Here is an 18,518-nt window from a genome sequence, read left to right as displayed (position 1 = left end):
CACTATACCACCTTTTACCTTCCTTTTACTCTTACAAACATCTCAGGTGTTACGGGGAGAGGAGTATTTGTATTGAGGGGCCACGTTTGTTGGTATTTAACAGTGTCTGATTTCGAAAACATACCTATATAAAGTCACCCCACTATAGTTCGGGTCTTGGGTTCGAATCCCGGTGGGGTCATATCACAAAAATTACATTGTGGTCCCTAGTTTGGTTAGGACATTACAGACTGATCACCTGACTGTCCGAAAGTAAGATGATCCGTGCTTCGAAAGGCATGTTAAGCCGTTGGTCCCGGTTACTACTTACTGATGTAAGTAAGTAGTCGTTACATGAGCCATGGCAGGGGCCTTTAGCGGCTCAATATTAGCCCCGACACCAGGGTTGGTGAGGTTACTCCTCACAAAACACAATATAGAAGAAGACCCAACTAACAACACTTACGACCATTTTCGATTCTATTTTTACATACATACATAAACTCACGCCTATTTCCCACCGGGGTAAGCAGAGACTATAGAATTCCATTTACTTCGACCGTGACACACTTGATTCTATTTTTTTAAGATGGATAATCATGACGGACCATTTGAAAGACTGAGTATCATCAACACAATGCATTTTATTCTGTTTCACCAGCGCAGAAACGAAACAAAAGAAACATTATCATTTGATTGCACAGGTGCAACTCATTCCTTAATGAAAGTAGGTACCCAAGGACCAAGTCGGCATTCACAATAACCACCGCATTGTGGGCATTGCGGTACGTACGGAAAATCACATTGAACCTTGTCTAAACAATAATCGGGGTAGCCAGGTGGGCACGGATAGCAGATATCTGAAAAAATAAACATAAATACCATATCATAATAAATACTTTATCGCACACACAGGAATTACTTTTTTTCTAACCATGTGAGTTGTTAAGTGGAAAACCAACCACAACCTCAACTCTGGTGTCATGGTTATTAACGTCAACTACATTCTTACATAAGTTTAGTTTTTAAGGCTTAACGTGCCTTCCGAAGCACGGAACATCCGCAATTACAGGAACAGGAAGGCTAGATTAACCAGGATTTACTGAAATACAAAACTAAAAAGAAAAAAGAAAGAATAGGCGGTCTTGTTACTAAGACGCAATCTCTTCCAGGCAAGCTTTGGGTGTGCACACTTAAACATATCAAAAATATATTTATTCCTTAGGTGATAGTTACACGTTGAATCGTTAATTTTTACATATTTTTTTTTGTCGAAAGTCTCATTCGCCTAAAACTACTGCAGCTTCTCACAACCAGTATAGCCGTGGAAAAGTAGCTTCAAGAAAAGTCTCGGCACAAGGAACGAGACGTTCTTACAAAAACAGAAGTTTGGCTACCTAACATTAAAAGTACTTAGTATAAGAATACTTGTACATCATCATCATCCCTAGCATTATCCCGTTTTTCACAGGGTCTGTAAGCGGACCCTAACCTGAAGATTTGAGAGGTCCGATTTTTCACAGAAGTGACTGCCAGTCTGACCTTTTAACCCGCGAAGGGAAAACCAGCCCAATACAGGTTAGGTCACATACCTAACTCCAAAAATGCGTTTGTCGGGAATGTGGGTATCCTCACGATGTTTTCCTACACCGCTGAGCATGTGATAATCATTTAAGATCCAAATATGAATTCGAAAACAAATAAAAATACTTATAAATACATATAAAAATGAAATACAAAGATAGATACTATTATGAGTATATAAATGCACTGTTATGTGTGCTTCGGACGACACGTGCCGGTTACTACTTACTGATGTAAGTATGTAGTCATTACATGAGCCATGTCAGGGACCTTTGACACCAGAGTTGATGAGGTTGGTACTCCACCTCACCACCCACACGATAAAAGAAGCCAGAAATGCTTTGGTGCGGCTACTTCACTGGCCGACGTGAGTTAATAAGCGACATGCGAATTCGTTAGTCCTGAGTTCATATCTCCCTTGTTTATATGATCTATGGGATAAGCAAAGGCCATGGAATGCCACATATAGAATAGAAAAAGTTTATTATAAAAGGACGCCACACACAAAAAAAAAGACAACAACATCATATCAAATTTCCACTAAAACAATTACAAAAAAGCAAGACGGATGTTTGTCGAAATGATCATAAGGTTCTGGTGGACGTCCTGAGATAAAAGGGCCTCACTCAGCACAAGTCGCGGCGTGAACCACGACGCTGATATTATGTGGACCCTGTTGGGTGACGCACGAACATCGTGTTCCATAAACATTTTACGATAATGACTCACCCACGCTTCTTTCACTCTCATCAGAGTCTTTGTACATTAGGCTCGTCGGTTTGGAGAACTCTTAAAAAATAAAAAAAGCATCTTTGAAGGTGTGATAGCCTTGTTAATATAACGTGTTTAACTTACATTGCCCATACAGGGAAAATAAAGCGAGACAGAGAGTTCACCATCTCCATCAACGTCAGGTCTGATTGATTGTGTTAATTAATACCTTATTATGGTGTCTACATTATAATTTCCCTGAGGACTGTGGCTATAGGCATGCTGGTAATGTGTTTTGGTGACTGCCATCCATATATTCATCATCATTTCCAGCATTATCCCGATTTTCACAGGGTCCGCTTACCTAACTTGAAGATTTTGACAGGGCCGGTTTTTTACAGAAGCGACTGCCTGTCTCAGCTTCCAACCCGTGATAGGAAAACCAGTCCAATACAGGTTAGATCACATACCTCCGAAAATGCATTTTTGCGTGCGTTATTATGGTATGCGTTTCCTCACGATGTTTTTCCTTCACCACCATATAAATTAAAATACCTTTTTATTTAATTATTTTTAGAACACACGTGTTGTGCTGATTCCACCATTCCATTGTTGTTTTGATAAGGATGGTAATGGTTGAGACACCTTCTTACTATCACCATCTTAGATAGTAATTAATTAACTGATAGATAAGTACGCATGTATATGTCGTGACCAGATCATAGAATTGATCATTTCATGATGTGCTCGATCATTTCATGAAATGGTCATATTTCATGAAATAGAATATCATTCGTTGGTCACATCATGATGCAGTTTGGCCAAATTCAAATTCAAATTCAAAAATATCTTTATTCAGTAGGTAACATAGTTACACTTTGAATCGTCAATTTTTACATAACGAACGTCTCATCCTGTATAGCTTCTCACAACCTGTATAGCCGGGGAAAAGAAGCTGCAAGAAAAACCTCTGCACAGGGCCCTAGACGTTCTTTAAAAAAAAAAAATAAACATAAAATATTGATATCATCATCATCAGCCCATTAACGTCCCCACTGCTGGGGCACGGGCCTCCCCTATGGATGGAGGGAGATCGGGCCTTAAACCATCACGCGGGCCCAGTGCGGATTGATGGTTATTAACGACTGCTAATGCAGCCGGGACCAACGGCTTAACGTGCCTTCCGAAGCACGGAGGAGCTCGAGATGAAAACTTTTTTTGTGGTCACCCATCCTATGACCGGCCTTTGCGAAAGTTGCTTTACTTCAACAATCGCAGACCGAGCGCGTTAACCGCTGCGCCACCGAGCTCCTCAACTAAATCCATGATTATTTCATGATGTGGCCAAACGTTGCCAATCATATATTATCGTAAAATTAGTAATATTAGCCACCGATAGTGGCGCTGGTGTCAATTATATTTAAAACTTGATTGATATTATAATCGATGAATCAATTTTATTGTTCAATTTTCAAAATTTTGAACCTAAGAAATTAATCGACTATTCGCATTTTTATTACACCACATAGCATGGACACCGCCTATATTAACGATATGGTCATACGCTGATTGATATATCATTAAACGTAGACGTTTCAACGATATGGTCAACTTAAGTTGGCCATTTCATGAAATGGTCGGACTCATCATGAAATGATCAATTTTACGATCTGGCCACGACATATACAAACTTTGCGTAGATCCTAACAGGTCTGTCAGACAAATGCGTGATTTTACGGAGTGATGTGTGAATATCTATGTATAAAATACTACTTACCATTGCCCTTCACGACATGTTTGCCGTAGTTTTTCGACTTTACTATACCAAGGAAGGGGGCGACAAAGAAAAGTAGCAAAATGAATGTAAACCTCATTGCGTATTGATTAAAAGTCACCGGATTACTTTTTACTATTAGGCTATGTTTTTCACCACCCAGTTTTATATAAGAATCGAGATTATTGATTTTCATGGTACAATAAATATTTTCGTGTTTTATAATCGTAGTAATACAATTTTGACGAAGTGTAACAATAACAATTGTTACACTTCGTAAAAATAGAGTAAGTTTATAAGTACGGACAGATATAGGATACAATATTTTTACTCCCCTTGTAGAATTGTGTAAGCGACCAATGCCTCGACAAAGGTATCCTCGTCTGGGGGAGTGACCGCACTATATTTCGCGTAAGTGACGCCGGTTTTAACATGGATAAGCGTACAAGTAATTTTCAAGGAATATTGGTGTTGGCAGAATCCCCCTATGTCGATTCTATAGTGTCTCTCTCTCTCATACTTCGCGGCGCGAAGTCGCGGTTGTCAATTGTTTGTTCAATTTTATTAACGCTACATACATATTACCTCTATGTTGTCTATTAGAGAGAAGGATATACGATCCCGACGACCCGATTACTCTAGCCATAGAGGCGGCCAATGAGCTCGCGACACCAAATACTTCAGAACCCCGATACCGACCCAACTGGCGTGATCGACGATTTTCCTCATTCAGCGCTTATCGCTAATCGTTCGATTAATCCTTTCAAATATTCTTCCTCTCAGACGACGCCCTGAGCCGAGGTTCGTGCCTTTAGGCCTGTTGTCTTAAACGTTTTACCGGGTGAGAGCCTTCAGCTCTCCCCATTCGTCCGGCCAAGTAGTTAATGCCATCTGCGGCAAATCCACAATAAGGCACATCAAAAAATATATATCAGAGTGTGCATTATATGTACATTTGTCTCGTTTTCTTAGATCTGTGTGTTGCAAGCCTTAAATTTATTAAACGCAGCATCGATTCGTCTCAACATGATGCGAACTGAACAATCAGTTAACATAATTTTCCGCTCATAAAAAGTGCTTACGTTTATTTACTACCGTATAAATGGCATACCAGGTAGAAGCGGTAATTGTGTATCAGGGTCGTTATAATTCCTATAATTCTACAGCCTCTGCCTACCCCAACGGGATTTAGGAGTGGTCTTATTATTTTATGACGTGACTTATTGTATATTTGCCGCAAATGGCATTAACTACTTGGCCGGACAAATGAGGAGCGCTGAAGGCACTCACCCGGTAAAGGTCTTATATATGTGTACATGAATAAACATTATTTCGCAGGATTCCGAACTTCAAGCATAGTTTGAAAAAGAACCAGGGACAAATAGTGCGCAAATGACATATCAGGAAAATGTCTCGATCTGGCAGCTATTGAACGGTGTCAAGATTCATCATCATCCCCTAGCATTATCCCGGGGCGCCTGCCAGCCAGGATGATGCGCCTAGAAGAGGTCACACCATCACAGTTGTTAACTGAGTACCTAAAGTACCTAATCCGAATGTAGTCGTGAGTAAGGATGACACAAGCACAGGGTCAAAAAGATCCCATTCGTCACACTGCAAATGTAACCTTTACCTTCATCATCTCCCTAGCATTATCCCGTTTCCACAGGGTCCGCTTACTAAACCTGAAGATTTCACAGGTCTGGTTTTTTACAGAAGCGACTGCCTGTCTGACCTTCCAACCCACAAAGGGAAAACCAGCCAATACATGTTAAGTCTCATACCTCCGAAAATGCATTTCTCGGATAAGTGGGTTTCCTCACGATGTTTTCTTTACCGCTGAGTACGTGATAATCATTTATGATCCAAACATGAATTCGACAACCAATGATTTAGCATTGGCAACCGTTCTACCAACTTGGCTACCACGGCTCAAGAATGGTGTCAAGATTATAAGAGAATAATGTACGTCTCATCCACAGAATCCTGTCGTCGAGTCCAAAGGTAATTGGAGCTATCAACGTCCAGTGGAGGTGCAGTGAGGTGGCGACGGTCCGTGAACTGACTGATACATGCTCTAGGGTGGAATGGTCTGCCAATATTAAGATCTAAGCGGCATGACAAGAGGTCCAGGTCAGGGTATTCGATGAATGCACGTGATAATACTGGAATTAGAGCGTTTTCCATCTTCCTTTTTGATGCGAACTGCAAAGGACTGGAACTGTCTGCTGTCGTCTTTTTTCCGACTCGTTATAATCTAGGAGTCTTTAAGGCTAGAGGGAATAGGCATTTGCTAGGTAAGCGTGATCCACCCTAGACCACATCGTCACTTAACATCAGGTGAGATTGTGGCCAAACGCGAGCCTATTACATTAAAAAAAAATCGACGTGCCGCAGCGTTCTTTTTGAGATCTCGACGCTCTCCATACACAAGTTACACATACATACATAAACTCACGCCTATTTCCCACCGGGGTAAGCAGAGACTATAGAATTCCATTTGCTTCGATCCTGACACACTTCTCTTGCTTCCTCCACATTCATCAATCGCTTCATACACGCACGCCGGTTCAGAGTAGATCGTATTGAACCTTTTCTAAGGACACACATTACATACATACATAAACTCACGCCCATTTCCCACCGGGGTAAAGGAAAAGAAAAAAGAAGAAGAAAAATGGGGGAAGGGGGAGAAATGTGCCTCGTCGCGCTGGTGGTCGTCGGGAGCATACGGACACATTCAGGGTGCCGTGGTGTGGGACTAATCTTGCCAGTAAACATTTTCTCCCAAGACTGCTCAGAATGTATAACCAATGTTGGAAGGAGTATGATCTTGACATATTTCATAACAGTTTGCTTAAATTCAAGAAACTTATTGTGCAATCATCTAGTCATGACCGTTAGTTTAACAGTTTTTTTTTTCTTGTACCTATTCTTCTTTTTTTTTTGTTGTTGTAGTGTTGCCTGGCTGTAACTATTCATACCTTTTGTTATTCCGTTAATTTTTTATTATTTTTTTTTTTTTTAAACAAATTCTACATACATGTTAATTACATAAGTTGTGCACGTCTGTAATTGGTGCAAACACTAGTACTAGCCTTAAGAAAGTTTTATTAATTGTTGTGTGTTTGTACTGTTGATGTGCCTAATAAATAAATAAAATAAAAAATGTGTCAGGATCGAAGCAAATGGAATTCTATAGTCTCTTCTTACCCCGGCGGTCTTCACACGTCGATTAAAAAAATCAAACTTCTCTAATTCGGCACCAATACAATAGGCTATAGGCATTATCAGACAGCCACCCGTGGCTCCGCGACACAGCAACCGCGTCGCGCGCGACGAAAATAACTTATATCGAGTCATCGAGCAATATACGCAGCTGATAAACATCATACGGCTATTGGTCAAAGTCTATGAAATAATTCGGCATAGTAGCTGTGCTGCAGTGGCTGATGCATGGTTGGTGTTGTAAGATGGTTATGGTGAACCGTTGGGTAGGTAACTGTTACCTGTTACAGGCCCGCGGCCTTTTGCCACTTTATGTACTATATAAGCCTTAAATATACGACAATAGTATGTAATTACAGGCTGTGACATAATTATTTAGAGTCAGTTAGTATTCCTAAAAGTTTTAAAAGCTTAGGACACCAGCTACCATCCAAAAGTTGTAGTTCTTGTTAGAGAGGACATAAGCAATGAAATCGATACTTTCAAGCCGGGAATGACAAACTGTTTTATTTTATACCATACAAAATTAACCCAGGCCCGGCGCAAATGAAACTTATCTCATAATTTTCGTAAAATTAGGTAAAGTAAGTTGAGGAGCTCGGTGGCGCAGCGGTAAACGCGCTCGGTCTGCGATTGTTGAAGTTAAGCAACTTTCGCAAAGGCCGGTCATAGGATGGGTGACCACAAAAAAAAGAAGTTTTCAACTCGAGCTCCTCCGTGCTTCGGATGGCACGTTAAGCCGTTGGTCCCGGCTGCATTAGCAGTCGTTAATAACCATCAATCCGCACTGGGCCCTCGTGGTGGTTTAAGGCCCGATCTCCCTATCCATCCATAGGGAAGGCCCGTGCCCAGCAGTGGGGACGTTAATGGGCTGATGATGATGTAAAGTAAATCTAAAAAGTCCGCATCGCTGAAATATTTGGCGAACATACAGAATTTGCCTAGTGTTTTAAAGGCGGCATTTATTTCAGCGATGCGGATATTTTAAATTTAATTTGCCTAATTTTAGAAACATTATGAGATAAGTTTCTTTCGCGCCTCCTTTGGCGATGCTTTGGCAAAGGTACCGGCGATTTGGCCATAGCGTCTCGGTGAGGTTTAGCCCTGAGATTCATTATTCTGGTACGGGTCGTCATAGCTATGGGAAATTAATTCACTTAATGCTATGTTGCTGTGAGCACATATGCAACATCGCTTAGAGGCTTCACACACGGGCGTAGACCTTGGTGGACAGAAGGCTATTAACCGGCAAAAAACGGTGTTCTCTGGATGGCATGGAATGCACTCGTCTTCAGCTGTAAAAAACGAATATTAAATTATAACCATACGTCACACTCACACACATCATCAACATCATCATCATCAGCCCATTAACGTCCCCACTGCTGGGGCACGGGCCTTCCCTATGGATGGATAGGGAGATTGGGCCTTAAACCATCACGCGGGCCCAGTGCGGATTGATGGTTATTAACGACTTCTAATGCAGCCGGGACCAACGGCTTAACGTGCCTTCCGAAGCACGGAGGAGCTCGAGATGAAAACTTTTTTTTGTGGTCAACCATCCTATGACCGGCCTTTGCGAAAGTTGCTTAACTTCAACAATCGCAGACCGAGCGCGTTTACCGCTGCGCCACCGAGGTCGTCACTCACTCACACACGAAGGACTTAATATACGATCCCGACGACCCGATTACTCTAGCCATAGAGGCAGCCAATCTCGCGACACCAAACACTTCAGAACCCTGATACCGACCCCGCCGGCGTGGTCGACGGTTTTCGATCAGCGCTTATCGCTATCGACCCACTAGAGTCGATTAATTCTTTCAAATATTTTTCCTCTCAGACGACGCCGTGAGCTGAGGTTCACGCCCAACTGGGCACCCTCAGGCCTGTTGTCTTAAACTAGCAGAAGCATGGATCATCTTACTATCGGACAATCAGGTGATCAGCCTGTAATGTCCTAACCAAACTAGGGAAGGGGTACCTATTATAATGCACGATGGCATGTGATCAGCCTATCGCCTAAATGGTTTATCATGATAGGAAGAACATAATTTCCTCCACCTGTTGGTTTTTACGACATATTCCAAGTTCAAAATAACATAATAAAATAATTTAAATAATATTTTAAATACAAAAACATTTTGTATCATTTTCAACAACAATATCTTTTCTTCAATGTAGGTACTTACCAATTTAATTTTTCAATATTTGTGCGCTTGCATGCAGGCCGAACGCATCACAGCACTGTTATATTAATTATTTTAGCATCTTTTTGTACTTTTAATATGTATTTGAGGGTCTATCGAATGATCCTATTTCAAAACTCGCCAACTCATAACCCGCGCAAATCGAGGCACCTCGCAGTCGCGCATCGTGTTCGATACAAAGTGTTGTAACTCGAATAGATTTTTGATTCAGTTGGGTTATTGGCACAGTCTAAATCCCCTAAAAAAAGGCCCTCCGGTAAAAAAGACCTGTTTGATATTTCGCCCTAGCACAATTATTGTAACTAACGATTGGTACTATTTATAACTTCACATAATTAAATCAAAAATACCCTTTAACTTACTTATCCGTTTTTTGTCGAAATTGTCAAATTCTCCATTTGCGATTGTCATGAACGTAATGACAAAAGTTAGAAAGACGCAAGTAAATTTCATGATAATTACTAATTCAATGAATACATTCTCAAGATTACGTAGGATTTATATCAAGCTGTAATAATTAGGTAGTTATATTTATACCGTGAAGAATTTAAAGAATTGATTGTGATAATTTAGACATAATGGCGTTTATGTTTCTCTTATTGGAAATTACACAGCTAAATTAAAAGTAAAACGAAATTGAACTAGGTACTTAATTTTCAAATTAAGATTTTTTCTCTTAACTTCAGCTCTTAAGACTGTTAGCACAGAGTCTCAAAAGTCAAAAAGAATAATTCTCAAATGACACACGTTTTCTTCCATGTTTCATGTTTGAATCATAAATCATTGATATTACGTGGTTTTCAGTTTTTATGCCCGGTTAATAGCAATAGGCTAACGTCCTCCGTGGTCCAGTGGTTGAGCATTGGGCTCACGATGCGGAGGACCTGGGTTCGAATGCCGGTGGGGACATAATCACAAAAATCGCTTTGTGATCCCTAGTTTGGTTAGGACCTTACAGGCTGATCACCTAAAGTAAAATGAAAGTCCGAGAGTAAGATGATCCGTGCTTCGGAAGGCACGTTAAGTCTAGTAAGTATGTAGTCGTTACATGAGCCATGTCAGGGGCCTTTGGCGGCTCGATAATAACCCTGACTCCAGAGTTGATGAGGTTGGTATTCCACCTCACAATCCACGCGATAAGAAAAATAATAGCAATAGGTTCGCCCCCTGTTACATGAGACTTAAACATAGCTGGCAAGAACTGGGCGTATATACTAAATACTCTGCCTACCCCTTCGAGAGAACAGGCGTGACGCTATGTTATATTATTTTAAGTTATTTTGCAATTTGTAGCTTTCAACTAAATAAGTACCAGGGTGGGTAACAGGCCAAACCTAATATATGTATAGTGACCCTTTTCACAAATCCATAATAATATCTTCCCATCATCGTCACTAATTTAAGCCACGTTTTTGTCTAGATTGTAGGACTCCTGTCCTCCACCTCTGAATAGTACTGACAGTTACTGCTGCCCTCTGTCAGGTTCCAGGTTACAGTCTCTATGACTTGCCCCTCCCTTCCGATGGCTCCCATCTCCGCCTCTGCAACCGTTGAAGTCTTCACCCGTATCCTTGGGCAAGGGTTCTACGTTATACTGTGTCTGGGTCCCGATCCGAACTCAGCCACCATCTCACTCCGACCTACTGAAGTAAGAGGCGCCCACCCCCGCGGCAACGACGCGCCGAACAGGAATTGCCCCAATGATGGGCAGAAAAGGTGACTCCGTCTCCCTGGGGCCGGGTTAATGGTCTTATATGAAACCAAAACCAAAGGGAATATCTTCTACCTGACCAATTTTTCCGCTCCACAAAACTTTCTCTAAGGAACAATCGACTAAGTGCAGCCCATCAATTACCTTAAGGTAAGGTTCCATTCGATTGGGTCTACAAATCGCTAGTTACCCTAACGGTCGGGGTAAGACCGGCGTAGTTGTGGGGGAAGTCAATATCACACGGCATGAAATGGTCGGGAGTACTAGGGAGTGTGGACCGAATGGGAATGGTTTTGTATTTACCATAATTGATACTTGTGTTCAGGGGGTTTAAAAAGGTTCCATTGAAGCAATTCATATAAAAAAAGCAATATTGCTATTTGACATTAGCTGACATTGCGCATTTATTTTTTATTTACATTCTTCTTCTTCTTCTATCGTGTGGGTTGTGAGGTGGATCCAACCATCAACTCTGGTGTCAGTGTTATTATTGAGCCGCCAAAGGCCCCTGACATGACTCATGTAACGACCACTTACTCAGTAAGTAGTAACCAGGACCAACGGCTTAACATGCCTTCCAAAGCACGGACAATCAGGTGATCAGCCTGTAATGTCCTAACCAAACTGAGATATGTCTCCACCGGTATTCGAATTTGGGACCTCCGGATCGCGAGCCTAACGCTCAACCACTGGACCACAGAGGCAGTTACATTTATTATTTATTCTTTTTAATTTTCTTCGTTATGCAAAAATAACGATCTTTCGAATAATCGCACATTATGTCCATATCTTTCCAATTAAAAAAATATTAGGTAGGTAAATTATCTTTCTGTCATTGATGGTAAAAAATATTTATTTATAAACGAAATCAGAAATATTCAGTTCAATTACCAAAAGCGACAATCGCGTAAAATTAAAGAATATCATAATTTAAAACTCCTGCTTCTGACAATTTACAAACTTACCATTTCCTCTCAGCAGACAAACCCCTGCTCTATTCTTTCAAAGATAAACTTTTTCTCAACCGCATTAGATGGTTGGTTTTCTTACAAAGTATCGTTTGCAGTTTTGCCAAGGGATTGAAGACTATATTTGAAAGGAATAGGAGGAATATCAGTGTACAGGTGTGTGTACTAGTGGTGGAAGTATCAGAAGGTTTGTGACGTTTAATCTTGCGTGTGACCGTGGCGCGTATCACTCGCCGGTACGAACTAGGGACGGGACAACACTACTATCGACTATCATGCTAGCTATCTCTTCTGAAAAGTGAACTGCCTGTAGCCTCTGTGGTCCAGTGATTGAGCGTTAGGGAAATATCACAAAAGTCACTTTGTGATCCGTAGTTTGGTTGAGACATTATAGACTGATCACCTGATTGTCCGAAAGTAAGATGATCCGTGCTTCGGAAGGCTCGTGTAACTATTTACTGAACTAAGCCAGTAATCATTACGTCAGCCATGTCAGGGGCCTTTGGCGACTCAACCCCTGACACCAGAGTTGATGAGGCTGGTAATCCACCACAACCCACACGATAAAAAGAAGGAGCCTCTTTATATTGTATAAATTCTCCATCATGTGAGCCGTGGTAGCCCAGTTGGAAGAACGCTTGACTCTCATTATGAGGTCGCAGGTTCGAATCCAGCACGAGCTAAACCAAAGATTTTTAGAATTTGTTTTAGAATTCATGTTTCAATTATAAATGTTTATCACGTACTCAGCGGTGAAGGAAAACGTTGCGATGAAACCCACATTATGTGATTGGCCTGGTTTTCCCTTCGCGGGTTTGAAGTCAGACAGGCAGTCGCTTCTGTAAAAACTGGACTTGTCAAATCGTCAGGGTAGTTAAGTGGACCCCTTGGAAAACGGAATAACACTGGGGAGATGATGAAATTCTTCATCATCTTCCTTATTATCTCGTTTACTGAAAGTTGGAGGTTCTTCGGTTATATCTTGGTCTTCTTCATGTTTATTACCATCTCTAGATCATCTACTTCTTTTCGAGCATGCTATGTTTATTCTGTTAATTTCTTCTATCGCATGGGTGCTTAGTTTGATGAGAAGGGTTATTATTGAGCCGCCAAAGGCTCCTGACATGGCTCATGTAACGACTACGTACTTACATCAGTAAATAGTAACCGGGACCAACGGCTTAACGTGGTTTCCGAAGCACGGATCATCTTACTTTCGGACAATCTGGTGATCAGCTAGTAATGTCCTAACCAAACTAGGGACCACGAAGTAATTTTTGTGATATGTCCCCACCGGGAATCGAACCCGGGACCTCCGGATCGTGAGCCCAACGCTCAACCACTGGACCACGGAGGTCGTTCATTGTTGTCCATAGATATGCCAGTTACCTTACCTACTAATGTATTTGATATATACTTTTTTATAGTATCGACAACTTAGTCGAAACCTGGCAACACTATTCACGGGCGTCTGCAGAAATTCAATTAACATTACCTCCAGTCGTGTGCACCTTTATTTCCGTTCGGAGTCACTTAGACCCCCCCCCTGCCTAAACTAGGGGAGCTAGTAATGAGGTCCGGTGATCGTTTACTTTGCAGGCAATGGCCCACGTGCGTTTGAGGCTTGTTCGAGTGTTGCCATATTTAGAAACGGAGACTATAAACGACTGAATTTATGTTTGGGTCATAGATAATTGATATCACGTGGTTTCCAGGATTTGTGGCCGGTTAATGGCGACGGGCTCCCCTTATTACAAGGGACTTAAACATAGCTAAATGATTAAACATATCTTCCAATAAGATAACATTTCACAATTAAAACACATAATAACGGGTTCTTACCGCGTTTAAATGGGGATATGAGACTCCCGATATTTCGACACTGTTGCAAGTGCCATGTATCCCCATTTAAACGCGGTAAGAACCCGTTATTATGTGTTTTAACATTTCACAAGTCTCAATGCGCGGCAAGCATTAGTTCTGTCATAATACGTTAGCTAGTATTGTGGCCTCCATAGTCCAGTAGTAGAGTTTTAAGCTCAGGATCCGGAGTTTCCGGGATCAAATCCCGGTGGGACATATCACAAAAATCACTTTGTTATCCCTAGTTTTGTTTGATACCGTATACATAAACAGCCTTTATATGTCCCACTACTGGGACAGGCCTCCCCTCAATCAATCGGAAGGGGATCTTCTTCTTTGCGATACTAAATTTTGGAGCATACCTCACCACGCCGCTCCACTGTGGGTTGGTAGACTTATTTTTACAGTTAATAGCCGGGACTAACGATTCAAATGCCTCGGAGGGCACGGAATCATCTTACTTTTTTGGACAATCAGGTGATTCAAGCCTGCAAAGTCCTTACCAAACAAATTACGATCTCACAAAGTGTTACGATTTCGACAATGTCCTCATCGGAAATCGATCCCGGCCCTCCAGATCGTGAGCCTAATGCTCTAACCACAAGACCACAGAGGCTTAAAGGAACTATCAATGTGCTTATTATATGCCGGAGTGGGAACAAAAATAAACTCGCGTTCAGATGTCTATTATCCTGGGATTTTCGATAAATAATAATAATTAATAATAAAAATCGTTTATTACCTCCACAACATAATACATAGTGATAAGTTACATTTTGACTTAAGTAATTAACTTATGTTTGTGGAGGCTGGAGCCTAAACTAGGTTACCCTGTACTATAGGCTCCAGGCCTCCACCTCCAGAATAAATATGGACACTAGGGACACTGTTTGTACATAGAAAGAAAAAAGAATATTAGTAACAATTTTTCAGTTTGAGTTTAAATAAAATAGACTATGCAGTAAAGTAAGTGTGAGTGAGTGTGTGTGTGTGTGTGTGTGTGTGTGTGTATGTGTGTGTGCGAGTATATGTTTGTGTGTACATGAGTGCGTGTGTATGTGTGTGTGTCTGTGAGTGTGTGTGTGAGCAAATACATGTCGATAAAACCGAAACATTTCGAAGCCCATTTTATATATGCGACTAAAGGCAGATGACATGTCAGCGTGCCGTCATACGCCAAAAGGTGTACAAGTAATATTCTGATTACATGTATTGTGACTGCCCACCCCCTTAAAGATTACAAGCGAAAACTTATGTATGTATGTGTAAGTCGTTATGTAATCATTAGTGAACTCTAATATATTCATATTTATGTACTATACTGGGAAGCATTTGGAAAGAACATAGTAGAGTCACTGAAAACAGAAAATATAACAGAACAAGAAATAGAAAAAATAAATACAACAGATAACAATAAATATAATATACTTATTTTACTATTTTCTCTCGCAGCTACTTAAATTTTCAACAAAAAAATTTAATACTTAGATAATTTAATCTGGCCAACCCTTCACCAAAGGAAGGAGAAGGGAGATTTATGGAACACCTTAATCTTACTGAATCTCATTGCAGAAAGTCGAGATATTGCAGTATTAATTACTGATGTAAAAACACCTTCTCACTGAGTTAAAAAACGCAGTGTTTATAAAAAAACGCATTACAATATAGTTAACGAGCAAAGAAATAACATAATAAAAGAATAAAAAAAAGAAAATAACATCATCTCTCGAGTAGGTCGTGAGATCATTGAGCGACCTCAACAAATGTCTTCTTCTCTCGTGTGGGTTGTGAGGCGGAATACCAACCTCGTCAATCCTGGTGTCAGGGTTACTATCGAGCCGCCAAAAGCCCCTGGAATAACTCATGTAACGACTACTTACTTACATCGGTAAGTAATAACCGGGACCAACGGCTTAACGTGCCTTCCGAAGCACGGATCATCTTACTTTCGGACAATCGTGTGATCAGCCTGTAATGTCCTAACCAAACTGGGGATCACAAAGTATTTTTTGTGATATTTCCCCACCGGGATTCGAACCCGAGACCTCCGGAACGTGAGCCTAACGATCAACCACTGGACCACGGAGGCCGATGTGACAACAATTGTGATATCAGAGTCACTCTTGAGCCGCCAAGTGCCCATGACATCACTCATCTTCTTCTTTTCGTCTGGGTTGTGACTTGTGTGAGGTGGAATACCAGCCTCATCAACCCTGGTGTCAGTTATGACTGAGCCGCCAAAAGTCCCCGACATGGCATGGATAATGTTGAAAAAAAGTCATCTACTAATCGCAGCGTTTTCTAAACTATTGTGCATGGTCCCTTCCCGTCAGTTTTCGCGCCGGCAGCAGATTTCAGAGCGGCTCGACTCCTAATTAATTGGCTTGCATTCGTTTGCATGAATTACTCAGGTATTTGAACGAACCCCTTCATTTTTAAATTCCCACCCCTTTGAATAGTCTTTTTGACGAAGTTTTTTTTAGTTTGTTATCCGACCATACGGGAATATTGCTGTCAACATTATTAGCAACGATTTTTTTAAAGTTCCAGTAATATACCGATGTAATATTGATACACACACATTAAATGAATGATAACGAGACACAATTCAAAGAAAATATAAAAACTCCAAAAGTTCGCATTTCTGGAAGTGAATAGAAAAACATAGAATTCGTTCAACTGCTTGTCTTCCCGGGCCATACAATTCCACTTGCTACATCTACAATCTCACTTCTTCCACTTTCATCACAATCGTCTTACATCCTTGACCAAAAGTATCAAGTAGACAGTGAATTTAAACAAACTCACACTTTATGGTACATGTTATCCTAAAACCTTTCTCCTCTTAAACTCCTAAACAGCATCAGTATCAAAACACCCTCCGTTCCCACACGTACACGTCCCACACACGGCGCCGGCGCCGCAAGTCGGTTCCCGCCGGATCAGGTGAACTGGATTATTCCGGTTCAAAGCGGATCTAACGGGATCAAACACGATTTTAGACTTAAAGCGGAAGGTTTGGACGTCCGAAGGTAGATAATGGGTAGAGTGTTTCAAGTTGATTTTGAGAGGGCATTTTGTTGGATCGTCTGGTAATTTGTACACAGGATGCAAATACTTAAATATAAAAATAACGGCATCCCATAGAAATACAACTCAAGGTTAGTTCGAATGCAGATGAGTTAGTAAATACTAAATCTAATGCTATTTTCACTAAGTATAATTTTTAATACGAGTGTCGCGTTGAAAGATGCAACAATATTAAACATAATTCACATTGTAAATTGAGCGCCTATGCAAAATCTTATAGCAATTACCATCTCTAATCAAAGTCTATACGTATACTTTGCTCGACAAACAACAAACAACTAAACAGGACACAAGTTGTCAAAACTTGTTCACAGTACTTACAGGTGGCAATACAGCTGCCCAAAAGCAAAACGCAGTAAGGCATAACTTTAAAAAAATGTTTTTCACTTTCACGTAGGAACTAACTTATTAACGCTTTACAAATAAAACCAAATTGAGTCTTATCCACGGAGCATCCATGAGTCTTATCAAATATTGTAAGTAAGCCTATAGTTTCATCATAACAACAAAACAACAGCGCTTCAAATTCATCGTCTACATGAATGGTCTGATCCTCGTAACGCTATGTCGCATAGAATCTGAATTGAGTATTTTAAAAAGTCAGATCTAATAGAGTTGTTACTTAAGAAGTGAAATCTAAGAGTTAGGTTCTTGTAGATAGAATTCATTCGAAATTTATTTATCCTTTGGTAGTTCCTCGAGTCCATTTCGTTCCTTCCATGTAGGCCTTCCTCTACATCGTTCACCCTCTATTTAGCAATTAAATACGAAAATTATGGCATACCAGTATCCAAACATTTTACCCCGTCTATTTCAATTGTATTCACTAAACTTCAAAAATCACTTTGTGAGCCCTGGTTTGATTAGGACATTACAGGTTGATCACCTGAGTGTCCGAAAGTAAGATGATGCATGCTTCGGATCTCTTCGGATTACTACTTACTGAAGTGAGTAATCATTACATGAGCCATGTCAGGGGCCTTAGGCGGGTCAATAATAGTGACACCAGGGTTGATGAGGTTGGTAATTCACCTCACAACCCACGATAGAAGAAGTATACTTCCTAAACTTATAAGAGACAGAATACATGTATGTCTGAGAACATAAACATAAATGACCTATATACATCCCACTGCTGAGCACAGGCCTGACTCCAATCCACCGGATGGAGCTCACTCCACAACGCCACTCCACTGTGAGTTCATGGAGGTGTCTGAGAAACAAACTCAAAACACATTTCAGCTTGTCTTGTAAAATTTTCAAAATGTGGCTTACTGTATTTTGCTTTTGGTCTGGCGAATATGCCAGATGGTGACTTGTTGGCGAGTTGGCAATCACTACGGATGACTTATGATAAAGGAGTTTATCGTTCAGGGAGATTTCGATTTGTTTTACCTTAA

The 18,518-nt window shown here is 40.8% G+C and overlaps 1 long non-coding RNA gene across 1 annotated transcript; it reads left to right on the top strand.

Moving 5' to 3' along the window:
- Window positions 1-2,323: 2,323 nt before the first annotated feature.
- LOC126369353 (uncharacterized) lies at window positions 2,324-7,242 on the top strand. Its single transcript, XR_007566692.1, has 4 exons — window positions 2,324-2,477; window positions 4,391-4,459; window positions 5,387-5,591; window positions 6,031-7,242. It is a non-coding gene; the product is annotated as an uncharacterized LOC126369353 (long non-coding RNA).
- Window positions 7,243-18,518: the final 11,276 nt, after the last annotated feature.

The sequence above is a fragment of the Pectinophora gossypiella genome, chromosome 9 (assembly GCF_024362695.1).
Source record: "Pectinophora gossypiella chromosome 9, ilPecGoss1.1, whole genome shotgun sequence".
Taxonomy (NCBI): domain Eukaryota; kingdom Metazoa; phylum Arthropoda; class Insecta; order Lepidoptera; family Gelechiidae; genus Pectinophora; species Pectinophora gossypiella.
The sequence above is the reverse complement of the archived record's forward strand: the minus strand, read 5'-3'. Positions and strand labels throughout refer to the sequence as shown.